Raw genomic sequence first — 15,217 nt, 5'->3', positions numbered from 1 at the left:
TCTGAATCTACCCTGTCTAATCCTGTTAGAATGATTTAAGTTTCTATGAGATTCCCTCTCACTCTTCTAAATTCCAATGAATATAATCCGAACCGACTTAGTCTCTCTTCATACGACAGTGTCGCCATCGGAGGAATCAGCCTGATAAACCTTTGCTGCACTTCCTCCGCATCGTTCCTCAGATAAGGACACCAAAACTGCACACAATACTCCAGGCCTTGGTGAATAGTGATATTATGGCATAAGCCATGGGCCGGATTCTCTCCGCACCCCGATGCCGAAATCACGTTCGGCGACGGGGCGGAGAATTCCTTTTCCCGCACGAAATCGGGACCGGCGCCGGTTCCACGATTCTCTGCCCCCCCCCCCCCCCAAAAAGCCAAGAATTCATTATCTCAGGTCATTGCCTAAGGTCCGCCCCGCTATTTTCCATCCTTGGCCGGTCGAATTCCCAACGCCGTATTTCTAATGTCCTACCGTTCGGCAAACTCGCGAGGTGACTGCGGACTCAGTCCTCGGCCGACACAGTCAGGGGCGGGCCGATCGGAGGTCGGGGGGTGGGGAGCTTCATTCGGGACTGGGGGCTATGTGCGTGGGCGGGCCGGGGCGGGCGAGCAGCCGATCGGGGGCACTATTTCGCCAGTCCAGATCTGCGGGCTGAGTCCGCCATGGAGCACGGCATTGGTCGCTGGAGGCCGCCGCCGTACCCAGGCGCGACCTCTGACCCCAAAGTGCAAGGGGGGGGCATATCAGCGAGACTTGAACTTTATGAGATGAAATTGAGCCACCGTGCGACACCACTCGAGCAGAAAGGGAGGGAGGAAGACAAAGGTCTGTGAGGGGTGAGTGAGGCACTTTTGGATTGTGTACTCTGGACTTTTATGATTCAAAGTGTGAAGAACAGAAGGAATAATATTAATTATAAATGAACATGCTTGATATACTTTAGCGATGCAAAATTGAGGCAAATGGGTGGAAGTCACACTGTGCAATATTAATAACAAACACAATGCTTTTGTTTTTTTTTTAAATCTGCACACACCATTTCAAGAAAGGTTATTTTAATGTTTTCATTTGCCAAAATAAATGGGTTATGACTTTTTCTTTAAATGGCAGACCGAAGATTTTGATTTAAGCACATTTATATGTTTGCAACGAAAGTCAGCCGGTGTGATTTCAACCCAAAAATGTTCCCATTACAAATCACTGTTACTAGCATGAAATTAGATATTAATGTGCTCCGCTCTCAAAGTGATTCTCGTAAATGGATTTACCATTGTCAGCGGGCCGAGCATTGAAAGCATGAATAATTGAACGTGCGCGCATTTTTAAAAAATGTTTAATTAGTTGTAGATGAATTAGTGATGACGAGCGAAGAAAGAAATTAGCAATTCCTGTTAAAGTCATATTTACCAACGAAAGTCTCTCTAAAAGCATTGCTGCAAACGAGGTAAACAATTCATCAGGTGCACGCACATCGAAGGCCAACTTCCAATGCTGTGACAACTGTTCTTTCTGTTGGCAACGAGCGTTAAGTCTCTCACAATGCTTGTTGTTTTTTTGTACGATCCATTCAAAATGATTGGTCCTTCTATAATCTCAGGGCCCTGATGTTGTTTTTCGACTTTTCCCCACATTCAAATGCTCTCAAAATGCCCTGCCACTGATGACATCCTTCAGGAGCTGGATTCTCCGTTTCAGGGACTATAATTCGTTTGAGGCTCCCTCTGCTCTCCGATCGACCTGCTCCCGACCATGGCAGCCGCGGACACACGAGTATCCCGAAGGGATAGTACGCCGTCGGGACTTTGGCCGGTCAGGGCCGGAGAATAGCGGGGCGGGCCTCAAGTAATGGCCGCAGGTGGTGGATACGCGGCGCGGCGTACCCCCCCCCCCCCCCCCCCCCCCGAATACGCCGCTTTTCGGGGGCCGGAGAAACCTCCTCGAGCTCCATCCCTTCAATTAAGCGTCCACTCACCCACCTTCTCAAGTCTCATCAGAGCCCGTCTCTTGCGGATCCCACATTCGCATTGCCCAACCGTCGAGGTCACGGCCGAAGCCATCTATGTTCTAGACTCTGGAATTATCTGCCCCAAACACTCTGCCACTCCATCCAATTCTCCCTCTTTTGGAACAAAATTCAAGAAGATCGATCTAGGCCGTTCCCGAACCCATCTACGTTCTAGATTCGAATTATCTGCCCCCAAACACTCTGCCACTCCATCCAATTCTCCCTCTTTTGGAACAAAATTCAAGAACATCCATCGATTGAGGCGATTCCCAAAGCCATCTACATTCTAGACTCTAGAATTATCTGCCCTGAACACTCTGCCACTCCATCCAATTTTCCTTCTTCTAGAACAAAATTCAGGAAGATCTATTCATGGATGTTTACAGCGCAGAAGGAGGCCATTTGGCCCATTGTGTCCGCACTGCTCCATAAAGATTCGGCTACACTAATTCTGTTTTCCAGCGCTTGGCCCAGAGCCCTGGCGGTTATGGCAAATGTCTAAATACTTCTGTCATGTGAGAGTACCTTTAAGAAATTGGTGTTTATAAATGGGTGTGTATATAAATATCTGTAGTGAGAGTACCTTTAATAAATGGGTGTTTATTACTGCAGTGATGTCAGAGAGTGGGTGGAGCTGGGCTGTCTGTCAGCTTTTTACTTTTGTTTTAGGCTGTTTGCTGCAGGGTGTGTTTTAGTTTCGGTTTCAGAGCTGGGTAGCTGCAGTCACAGCCAGAAGGTGTATTAGAGTCTCTCCCTGTAATCCAAAAACTGTAAATCGATCCTGGTGATCGATTAACCGTAGTGACGTTAACCTGATGTGCTTCTGGTAAAAGGTGTTTTAAGTCTTATGGATGTTAAAAGGAAAGCTTAAAGGATTACTGAGTGTTGTATTCTTTGGGGGTTGTATTTGAATGCATAATTGCTAAGATGTTCACTGTATGTTTTAAAAAAGGTTAACTTGAGTTCATAGAATAAACATTGTTTTGTTTTAAAAAATACTTTTCCATTTCTGCTGTACCACACCTGTAGAGTGGGCCGTGTGCTCCCCATACCACAATCTATTAAACGTTGTGGGTCAGGTGAACTCCATGATACACTTTGGGCTTCTCCAAACCCTGGCCCATAACACTTCTTAGATGTTACGAGAGAGCCTGACTCGGCCACCCTTTCAGGCAGAGTTCCAGACCCTCACCACCCTCTGGGCAAAAAGGTTACTCCTCAACTCCCCTCTTCGCCTTCCACCTCTTACCTTAAGTCTATTGGCTTCAAACAATAACGGTCACTTAATAATTATTCAAAAACTCAAGAGGAAGATCGTTTAATTCATGTTCGATAATTCAACCAGATGCCCCAGCTGTGTCTTCCCCCCTCACCAACCCATTGTTGTAACGCATTGTTTCTTCAAGGCATCTAGGGCTTGTACCTCCAGCAGCAATCTATCTGGAAATACATTCCAAGCATTAATTACTTTCTGCGTGACGAACAGCTTCTTGTTTTCTGTCGTAAAGTTTTTTTTTGTTTGCAACTATGTTCCTTAATGCAAATGTCTGCATAGTTCGTGATTCATGTTCATATTTTGAAGGCAATGTTTAGTTCTGTTGTTGCAATAGTAAGATAATTAAAATGCTGGGTTTTAGCGATTTCCAGAACACACAAAATCTTTACCCATGTTTGTTTAATAAAGTCAGAATAGAAGACATGGAGCTTTAAAACAGCAGGTGCAGACTAGAGGGGCTGAATGGCCGCCTTCTGAACTGCAGGGATCCTATGATTTTTAGTCACCTGGGGTGGTAGTCTGCATGGAGTTTGCACATTCCCTCTGCATGGGTTTTCTCCGGGTGCTCCGGCTTCCTATCAAGAGTCCAGAGTTGTGCAGGTTAGGTGGATTGGCCATGCTAATTTGCCCCTGATTGTCCAATAGGTTAGGTGGGGTTACAGGGATTCAGTGGAGGTGTGGGCTTATGTAAGGTGCTCTTTCCAGGGCAGCACGGTGGCGCAGAGGGTTAACATTGCTGTCTCACGGCGCTGAGGTCCCAGGTTCGATCCCGCCTCTGGGTCACTGTCTGTGTGGAGTTTGTACATTTTCCCCGTGTTTGCGTGGGTTCCACCCCCACAACCCAAAGATGTGCAGGGTCGGTGGATTGGCCGCGCTAAATTGCCCCTTAATTGAAAAAAATTAATTGGGAACTCTTTCCAAAGTCCGGTGCTCGAAGGGCCGAATGGCCTCCTTCTGCACTGTAAATTCTGTGATTCTATGATTGTATGTGCAGGATAGGTGGATTGGGACGTGCTAAATTGCTCCTTAATTGAAAAAATGAAGTACTGGATACCCTAAATATATTTTATTTTAAGTGCTCATCTAAATACTTCTTCACTGTTGTGGGGGTTCCCGCCTCCACCACCCTTTCAGACAGTGAGTTCCAGATTGCCACCACCCTCTGGGTAAAAAAGCTTTTCCCCGATTTTCAGTGATTGGATGAAAAGGTGTCTCTGGACGGGAGCGGCAAATCAGGGGCTGGATTCTCCGACCCCCCCGCCGAGTCGGAGAATCGCCGGGGGGGGGCGGCGTGAAACCCGTCCACGCCGGCCGCCGAATTCTCTGGCACCGGATATTCTGCGGGGGTGGGAATCGCGCCGCGCCGATTGGCGGGCACCCCCCCGACGATTCTCCGGCCCGCGATGGCCCATTGCTGTAATGCCTGTCACGTCGGCGTGAATTAAACCACCTCCCTTCCCGGTGGGACTGGAGGCGCGGGGGGGGTTCCAGGGTCCAGGGCCCACTGATCCGCAGGCGGGCCTGTGCCGTGGGGGCACTCTTTTCCTTCCGCATCGGCCATAGCCTCCACGATGGCCGACGCAGAAGTGACCTCCTCCTCTGTGCATGCGCGAGGATGACATCATCAGCCGCTGACGTTCCCGCGCATGCGCGGACTTCTGCCGGCCGGCGAAATCCCTTCGGCCCCGGCTGGCGTGGCACCAAAGGCCTTCCAGGCCAGCCGGCGGGCCGGGAACCACTCGGGGGCGGGCCTAGCCCCTCAAGGTGAGGGCTTGGCCCCTAAAGGGGTAGGGGAGAATCCAGCCCCAGATCTTTTCCTATGGGGTGAAACTGACTGAAACAGTTGTGCAATGTCACTGGGGAATACAGTGATGAAAATCAGGACATGGAAGAAGCTGCTGCAGATGCCGAGACTGGGCTGCGGCCTGACAATGGATTCTACGTCCCATAGCAACGGGGGACATATATATTCCTCTGCCAAGGTAGCGTTCCTCTCATGATTTGCCCTTATTCTGCTAAAACCATGAACAATACAGTTGAACCAGTAAACAGGTCAACTGGTCCCAGTTAAAACCAAGTGGACAAGTTGGGAGGTGTCAGCTGGTTTTCGGTCACGATCCTTACTCGGGTTGCGTTCAGTTAAAACTGGCTGTGACTTGTTATTTCCAGTAGAAATCGGCCAGTCCAAATGGTTTTTCCTCAAAGGTCACCATCTTAAAATCCGAGCTAGGCCGTTCGATGGCAAAACTCGGGAGGTACTTCTTCCGCCTGAAGGTTAGTAAAAATCTAGAAATCTCTGCCCCAAGAGGCTGGGGGACAGTTGAAGGCTGCAAGACTCAGGTCGAGAGATATTCGTTCGGGAAAATTGGGCAGAGAAATGGAATTTAACCCGGACAAATGTGAGGTGATGCATTTTGGTAGATCCAATTCAGGTGGGAGCTACAAAATAAATGGCAGAACCATCAGGAGCACAGAGACACTTCGAGATCTGGGCGTGCAGGTCCACAGATCTTAAAAGTGACAGAACAGGTGGAAATGGTAGTAAAGAAAGTATATGGAATGCTTGCCTTCATAGGGCGGGGTATCGAGTATAAAAGCTCAAACATTATGTCACTATTATATAGAACATTGGTTAGGCCACATTTGGAATACTGTGTCCAATTCTGGTCACCGCACTACCAGAAGGACGTGGGGGCTTTGGAGAGAGTACAGAAAAGGTTTGCCAGGATGTTGCCTGTTTTGGAGGGTATGAGCTATGAAAAGAGATTGAATAAATTAGGATTGTTCACCATAGAGAGAGAGAGACGGAGGCTGAGGGGTGACCTGATAGAATTATTAGGGGTATAGATAGGGTGAACAGTTGGAGGCTTTTTCCCAGGGCGTAAATGACAATTACAAAGGGGGCACGAGTTCAAGGTGAGGGGGGATAGGTTCAGTGGAGATGTGCGGGGAAAGTTTTTTTACACAGCGGGTGGTGGTGGCCTGGAATGCGCTGCCAAGTGAGGTGGTTGAGGCAGATACGTTAGCGACCTTTAAGACTTATCTGGATAGGCACATGAACAGACGGGGTATAGAAGGATACAGGTCTAGATAGGACACGTGATCGGCGTAGGCTTGGAGGGCCGAAGGGCCTGTTCCTGTGCTGTATCGTTCTTTGTTCTTTGTAAGGGTAAGCAAAGGTGAATAACTGAATTGAGCTACAGAGCAGCCAAGATCTGACTGAATCATCAGTAGGGCATGGAGGCTTTGGAGAGAGTGTAAAGAAGGTTTACCAGGGTGTTGCCTGGTCTCGAGGGTGTTGGCTATGTTGAATAAACTAGGATTGTATTCACTGGAAAGACGGAGAAAGAGGGGACACCTGATAGAGGTCTACAAAATGATGAGAGGCATAGCCAGGGTGGATAGTCAGAGGCTTTTTCCAAGGGTGGAAGTGTCAATTACAAGGGGGCACAGGTTCAAGGTGAGAGGGGGAAGGTTTAATGGAGATATGCGAGGTACGTTTTTCACAGAGAGAGTGGTGGGTGCCTGGAACACGTTGCCAGAGGATGTGGTGGAAGCTGCACATTAGCAACATTTATGAGGCATCTGGATGGGTCCATGAATAGGGATTAAATAGAGGGATATGGACCGAGTATGGGCAGGAGATTTTTTTTAATCAAGGGCATCATGGTCGGCACGGGCTTGGAGGGCCGAAGGGCCTATTCCTGTGCTGTAGTTTTCTTTGCTCTTTGTTCTTTGAAAGACAGAGAATCTCAAGGGCAGAATGTTCTCCTCCTCCTTTATTCATCAAAGCAATGGAGGGGATTTGTTGTAACGTTTGACTGTGTACAGCTCACAAGTTGTCTTCCACTGAAGTCAATGCAGAGGAAAATCTGAAGAGGTTTTTAATGGGATTCCTACCTAAACTGTCAAAATGGCCCCTTCAATGTTTGTCACTGGATAGGTGAACAGAAAGTATATTTCATATTTTTTTTTCATGAGTTACTTTCTTTCGTCTGATCATCGATGTAGAAACTCAGCAGAGGATAAAACCCGGAATGAGTGGAGGGAAGTCCAGTCCAGTCGCGTTCCGTATCAAAAACGGAAAATGCTGGAAAATCACAGCAGGTCTGACAGCATCTGCGGGGCGAGAACAGAACTAACGTTTCGAGCCCGGACGGGTCATCGTCAGAGGGGCTAAAGATGGTGGATTCCCTTTCCTAGATGTGCAGGTTGGGTGGATTGTCCATGCTAAATTGCCCCCTTAGTGCACCAAGGTGTGTAGGTTCAGTGGGGTTACGGGGATAGGGTGGGGGAGTGGACCTAGGTGGGGTGCTCTTTCGTGGGGGGGAGGGGCAGTGCAGACTCAATGGGTCGAATGGTCTCCTTCTGCACTGTAGGAATTCTGCGGTTCTCTGGTTTAAAAGGACATTGGTGAACAACAATCAATGATAGTTGGCATGGCGACCATATCATCATAGAACTTACAGTGCAGAAGGAGGCCATTTGGTCCATCGAGTCTGCACCCACCCTTGGAAAGAGCACCCTACTTAAGCCCACACCTCCACCCTATCCCCTTAACCCAGTAACTCTACCTAACATTTTTGGACACTAAGGGACAATTTAGCATGACCAATCCACCTAACGTGCATACCTTTGGACTGTGGGAGGAAACCGGAGCACCCGGAGGAAACCCACGCAGACACGGGGAGAACGTGCAGACTCCGCAGAGACAGTGACCCAAGCAGGGAATCAAACCCGGGACATCTGGAGCTGCGAAGCAACAGTGCTAACCACTGTGCCACCCGATCAATGGCTGAGACAAAGTTTCAGGGGGCGATTCGCCGCTCCGTGGATCAAGTGCCCGCGCCGTTGTGAACCCCGTCGCGTTTCACGATGGCGTGCACAGGGCCCGGGCACAACCTATTGGCGGCTGGGTCACTGTCTGTGTGGAGTCTGCACGTCCTCCCTGTGTGTGCGTGGGTTTCCTCCGGGTGCTCCGGTTTCCTCCCACAGTCCAAAGATGTGCGGGTTAGGTGGATTGGCCATGATAAATTGCCCATAGTGTCCTAATGAAAGTAAGGTTAAGGGGGGTGTTGTTGGGTTACGGGTATAGGGTGGATACGTGGGTTTGAGTAGGGTGATCATGGCTCGGCACAACATTGAGGGCCGAAGGGCCTGTTCTGTGCTGTACTGTTCTATGTTCTATGTTCTATTCTGGCCCCCACAGGTGGCCAGCATGGCACTGGAGTGGTTCGCAACACTCCAGCGTCCCGCGCATGCGCAGTTGGGGCAGCTCAACCCTGCGCATGCGCAGGGAACCTCTTACGTGCGGTTTAATGCCTGCGTCTTTGGGCAATAAAAGCGGGGACTAGTTTGTTCTGCTCCCTCAGCCAGTGGTGCCTCCTAAACACTCTACCTATCCTCGAAGGGCAGCACGGCAGCACAGTGGTTAGCACTGTTGCCTGACAGCGCCAGGGTCCCGGGTTTGATTCCCGGCTTGGGTGGCTGTCTGTGCGGAGTCTGCACGTTCTCCCCGTGTCTGCGTGGGTTTCCTCCGGGTGCTCCGGTTTCCTCCCACAAGTCCCGAAAGCCGTGCTGTTGGGTGGATTGGGCATTCTGAATTCTCCCTCCGTGCACCCGAACAGGCGCCGGAGTGTGGCGACTAGGGGCTTTTCACAGTAACCTCATTGCAGTGTTAATGTCAGCCTACTTGTGACAGTAATAAAGATTATTATTATTATATCTGCTAGTTCAGTGCAAGGAATGTAACCTAGAGCCTGCTGTTTTGTACAATGTGATTAAACAAATCTTTGTCTTGTCCCATTCATTTTGGGTGGATCAATGGAGCGCAGGATAACTATCGGGAGAAAGGCGGTGCTCACTTGGATTGTGGGAATCCTCCCGGAGATGATAAACAAATAGTCGGGAGATGAGCTGGCTTGGAATCATTACTGTTCCTCAGTTACCATAATGGCCTCCCTGAGACACGCTCTCATTCCTGAATCCTTGTATATGCCGAAGACGTGATCCTAATGTGCTGTCACAAATCTGTTCAAATTGATTTTAAAAATGGATTAATTGGGGGCTGTCATAAAGGCTCCTCAGCAGCTACAGGACAATCAACTCATTTCAAACATAAAACCAAATCAATTTTGATGGATTCTTCCCATTGACCTGGCATTGAGGGGGGCCTCCCCTTTGTAAATCAACACGTATAGCAGCATTAACCTTGGGACTGTTAGTGCGGGTTACGGTGTTTTTTAGGTGCAGTTAGACATCAAGTCGTCCTTCAGGGATCCCATTGCCAAACCTGCTGGCACGATAACCTGGGGGAAAAAAAAATTACTCCTTTAAAATCTGCCGGAGCCTGGCCTGCACGGAAGGGGATGGGGGTGGGCACAGCTAGATGCTGGCCATTTTGCGACAGGGTGAGAATGTGAATGAAGTATAGCTATGAAGAAAAACACAGAGCAGAGGGCATTATTGGAAACTGAAAGCAAAATAAATGTGAAAAAGAATCTCGATTCAACAATCCGTTGATTTGGCTCCAATAATTGAAAAAATGAAAATGAAATGAAAATCGCTGATTGTCACGAGTAGGCTTCAAATGAAGTTACTGTGAAAAGCCCCCCTAGTCGCCACATTCCGGCTCCTGTCCGGGGAGGCTGGTACGGGAAACGAACCGTGCTGCTGGCCTGCCTTGGTCTGCTTTAAAAGCCAGCCATTTAGCCAAGTGAGCTAAACCAGCCCCCTTGCAAGTTGTGCAACTTGCAATTATGCAACTTGCTTCACAGCTTCAGGGCTTCCCATATAGATGTGGTATGATCGATTTGCAGAGCTAAGGGCAAAGAGTGGGGTGGGGGGTGGGGGGGGGGGGGGGGGCTTCTAATTGGGTCGCTCTGTCAAACAGCTGCTAAGGCCTAATAGCTGTGCGACTCCTGTCGGAGCAGAAATGAGAACTGGGTTTACCATCCGAGGAACAGCTCCGTTAAAATATTCTTCCTCGGCTTGGCGATCCCTGAGCGCTGAAGGCGGCCGTAGCGAAAACACACCCCTGCTGATCGACTCCCATCCAGTATTAGCGGGGGGGAAGCCCTCCTCAAGAGGAAAGAGAGATGGTGGTTTACCATCAATGTCAATGGACCAGTAATCCAGAGGCCCAGGCTCTGGGGACATGAGTTCAAATCCCACCATGGCAATTTGAATTTTATTAAAAGTCAGTCAATTAACAATTGTTTTTTTTAAAAAAACACATGTTCAAGGAGAGACTGGATAGGTTTGGATTGCTTTCTTTAGAGCAGAGACGATTGAGGTGTATCAGATGATGAGGGGTTGGGACAGGGTAAATAGGAAGTAACTATTCCCCTTGGTTGAGGGGTCAATCACATGGGGGCATAGTTTTAGGGGGAGGGGCAGGAGCTTCCGAGGGGATTTGAGAAAGAACATTTTCACTCAGCGGGTGGTGAGAATCTGGAATGCACTGCCTGGGAAGGTATTGGAGGCTGGAGACCTCACAACCTCTGACAGCATTGTCAGAGACCCCTCCCACCCAGGCTTTGCCCTCCTCCAGACCCTTCCATCAGGCAGAAGATGCAGAAGTCTGAAGACTCCCACGTCCAGGCATAGGAACAACTTCTTCCCCACAGCTACCAGACTCCTCAACGACTCCCCCTCGGACTGATCTGTTCCCTGTAAGAACACTATTCACGACACCCTCTGCTGCTCTTGCTCATGTATTTGCTTTGTTTGGCCCCTTGTTCCGCACTGTAACCAATTACTTATTTGTCGATGTACTTTGTTGATTATTCTTTTTGTCCACTGTGTACGTTCCCTCGGCCGCAGAAAAATACTTTTCACTGTACTTCGGTGCATGTGACAACAAATCAATCAAATCGATTGAATCAAATCAAAGCCCTTGAAACAGTCACATTCAAGTATGGGACAAGTGCTGGTAAGCGGGATTCACGAGGGTTTGGGGGTAGTCATTGTTGGTACGGACTCGACTGGAAGGGCCTTTTCTGGACTGTGTGACTATCTGGTTCACTAATGTCTCTTTGGAGAAGGCAGTCTGCCATCCTTACCCGATTTGAGCCACTCAACGTAAGGGCAACTAGGGATGGGCAACAAATTCTGGCATTGCCAGCAATGCCCACATCCCATGAAAGAATAAAGGAACAATAAGCTACATTAATAAATGTTGCAGTTTCCCAGTGATATTGATCAGATGAAGAATCGGAAAGATTGGATATCGCAAGAGGAGACCCTTCAGCCTGTCTGAACTCTGCCAGCTCTTTAAAAAAATAAACAGGTTGGGCAGCACGGTGGCACAGTGGGTTAGCACTGCTGCCTCACGGCGCCGAGGTCCCAGGTTCGATCCCGGCTCTGGGTCACTGTCCGTGTGGATTTTACACAGTCTCTGCATGTTTGGGTGGGTTTCGCCCCCACAACCCAAAGATGTGCCGGATAGGTGGATTGGCCACGCTAAATTGCCCCTTAAATTGGAAAAAAAATGAATTGGGTACTCTAAATTTATTTTTAAAATGAAAAATAAACAGGATTGTAAACCCCGGGAAAATGTGCTACGATTATCTTCAGGGTTACTGGCCAAGTGCAGAATGGGACATGTTCTTGTATAGGCGGCACAGTGGGTAGCACTGTTGCTTCACAGCTCCAGGGTCCCAGGTTCGATTCCCGGCTTGGGTCACTGTCTGTGCGGAGTCTGCACGTTCTCCCCGTGTCTGCGTGGGTTTCCTCCGAGCGCTCCGGTTTCCTTCCAGAAATCCCGACTTGGACATTCTGAATTCGCCTTCTGTGCACCCGAACAGGCGCCGGAATGTGGCGACTGGGGGATTTCACAGTAAATTAATTGCAGTGTTACTGTAAGCCTACTTGTGACAATAAAGATGATTATTTCCAAATGCCCTGTGCTTATGGATGTTAGGTAGGGGCAGGTTTGGCCTTGATAGTGATACTCTCTGAATCGTTGAACGCTGCAAATTGCTTTTGACATTCTGGAATGCACGATATATAGAGGGAAAGAATATCGGCATTCAAAAGCAGAATTATATTCTCTACTCCATCATCACATTTTAATGTACTTGTTCTTGGCAGACTCTAAGTTATTTCCAGCCTCCTTCTTCATTCTCTCAGTACCTGACAGTTCTCGCCTTGCTACCTGCATTAATTCATGGGATTGCATGCTTGCCAGCTTCCGCTTTAGCGGAGGTTAACGAACGCAGAATAAATTCAGGAAAAGCAGTTCTTTCCCTTGATATCTATTGTTTCCCCCTCTGGTTCTCGATGTTTTCGTCAGCGTTAACAACAGTGAGGGCTGAGGGGCGGCAGCGACGTGGATCGACTGGAGAACTTGGGAGCGTATCTCCCTGGAGAGGGAGGAGGCTGAAAGGAGATCTGACGGAGGTGTTCAGGGCCGCGAAGGGTCCAGAGAGGTCAGGGGAAGTTGGTGGAGGACCGAGTTCGAGAGGGGGGGCAGATTTGAGGTGACAGCAAACCCCCTGTGGATACCGGAATCGGAAACAAAAACCAGAAAATACTGGACATTTTCAGCAGGGCTGTCAGCATCTGTGGAGAGAGAAGGGAGCTTAAAGTTTCGAGTCTGGGTGACTGTTTGGGTCACCCAGACTGAAAACGTTGCACAGATTTCAGGTAATTGGCAAAAGAAGGGATGGGGACAGGAGGGAAAACGTTGTCACGCAGCGATTGGTTAGTACCATAGAACTTACAATGCAGAAGGAGGCCATTCAGCCCATCGAGTGTGCACCGGCCCTTGGATAGAGCACCCTACCTAAGTCCACGTCCCCACCCTATCCCCGTAACCCAGTAACCCCGCATAACCCAACCTTTTTGGTCACTGAGGGCAATTTATCACGGCCAATCCACCTAACCTGCACATCTTTGGGCTGCGGGAGGAAACCGGAGCACCCGGAGGAAACCCACGCAGACACGGGGAGGACGCGCGGACTCCGCACAGACAGTGACCCAAGCCGGGAATCGAACCTGGGACCCTGGAGCTGTGAAGCAACAGTGCTAACCTCCTGATTTAGACACTGGCAGTTTGGTGAATCATTGCTAGGCAAGATAACAGAACACATCAGAGTGCTGCAGCGTCGGAGGTTCGGACAAGACATTAAAGCTGAGGCCTGTCCTCTCAAGTGGATGTATAGGGTACCATGAGCAGGGAACTTCTTCCTCGTATCCCGGCCAATATTTATCCCTCAGTCAACAGTTAAAACAGATATTGGTGGCTGTGAGACCTTGCTGTGTGCAAATTGGCTTCTTGGTTTCCTGTGTTACAGCAAGAGGTCGCTGAACATGAGGAAAGCTTGATGTTCAGTGATAACCTTGCCTCGGCGGATCTTTGATATTCTACAGTGACAGGGGAACAGGGGCTGGAATGTTCTGGAAATTCCCGCCAGTAAGATCTCCTGGTCCCGCCTACGGCAGGTCCCCGCCACGGGTTTCCATTGGTGGGGGAAGGGAATACAACAGGAGTTCCCCATTGGCAGCAGCGGACCAGATGATCTCAGCGGCAGCCAATTGCGGGCCGCCTCTTCCACCGGGAAACATGCGGCGGGGGAGGGGTCACGGAAATTCCCATCCGGTTAGATCACCTCAGATCCCTGGTTCGGGGCAGCGTGTCATCGCAGTGATAATACCAGGTGAGGCGATTCAATATGATGAAAGATTAAATAAAGACAAGCCGTGGGGCTGGATTCTCCATTTCTTTTTTTTTCTTATAAATTTAGATTACCCAATTATTTTTTCCAATTAAGGGGCAATTTAGCGTGGCCAATCCACCTACTCTGCACATTTTTGGGTTGTGGGGGCGAAACCCACGCAGACACGGGGAGAATGTGCAAACTCCACACGGACAGTGACCCAGAGCCGGGATCGAACCTGGGACCTCAGTGCCGTGAGGCGGCTGTGCTAACCACTAGGGCACCGTGCTGCCCGGATTCTCCATTTCTGAGGCTAAGTGCCGATGCCGACGGAGAATCCTTGGTGTTCCATGAAGAGAGAATTGGCGCAAAACCCTCATCGATTCCGATACCGGTGAGGGGCCAGCGCCGGGCGTGCGCGGAACACCTTGGGAACGTGCGGGGAACAGCCGCGCAGGCCTGCAACCCCCACAGTCGCACTGGTCACGCCAGAAACCATGGCGCCGGCCATGCTGGACCATGTACCCGCCCACCCTGGCACCCCAGCCCACCTCCTGGCCACACCCCCCCCCCCTCTCACCTCTCACCCCAGCCCTCGCAGAAGCCCCCCAGCCAGCAGCACGGGTCTCTGCCGAGTGGTGGCGGCGCTGACATTGTCCGCAGCCGGCGCGCTAGGCTCGCGACCGCTGGGGTCAATCGTGGTCCGCGCCAGCGGGAACTCGGCCCATCGGAGGCTGGGCATCGTGGGTTGGAAAATTAAGCGTTTGGGCGCAAGGAACAACACAGAGTCTACAGCAGAGTAACAGGGATTCAGCCCAAGTGGACCATGTCCGTCTTTATGGTCTGCATAAAGCTCCTCCCAACCCTACGACATCTAACCCAATCAGCAATCGCTTTCTCCCTTATTCGTCCACTCTCCCTGAGAAGTATATGCTTACCTTGCCTGCATTGCGACAGTGACTGCACATCAGAAACATCTCATTTGCTGCTGGGCGCCCTGGGGATGGTCCTGAGGTCGTATTCAGGCGCCACACAAATGCGGGCCTTGCTTGTCACCTCTGTCCCGTGAACGGGCATAAAAACCTCATTGCAGATACTGATGAGTGGAACCCTTTCCTCCCCAAATTACTTAAAATTGATGCAGAAACGGTTTTACTTCCATCGAAACCCAGCCTCTTTTCAATTTTAAACTTGCAACACCAGACACACTCATCTAATCATAATTAATGCAAGGTGCTCTTGGACAGATGTAAAACATTATAACCAGAA

Source organism: Scyliorhinus canicula, chromosome 24, assembly GCF_902713615.1.
Source record: "Scyliorhinus canicula chromosome 24, sScyCan1.1, whole genome shotgun sequence".
Classification (NCBI taxonomy): Eukaryota; Metazoa; Chordata; class Chondrichthyes; order Carcharhiniformes; family Scyliorhinidae; genus Scyliorhinus; species Scyliorhinus canicula.
This window is presented reverse-complemented; position numbering follows the sequence as displayed.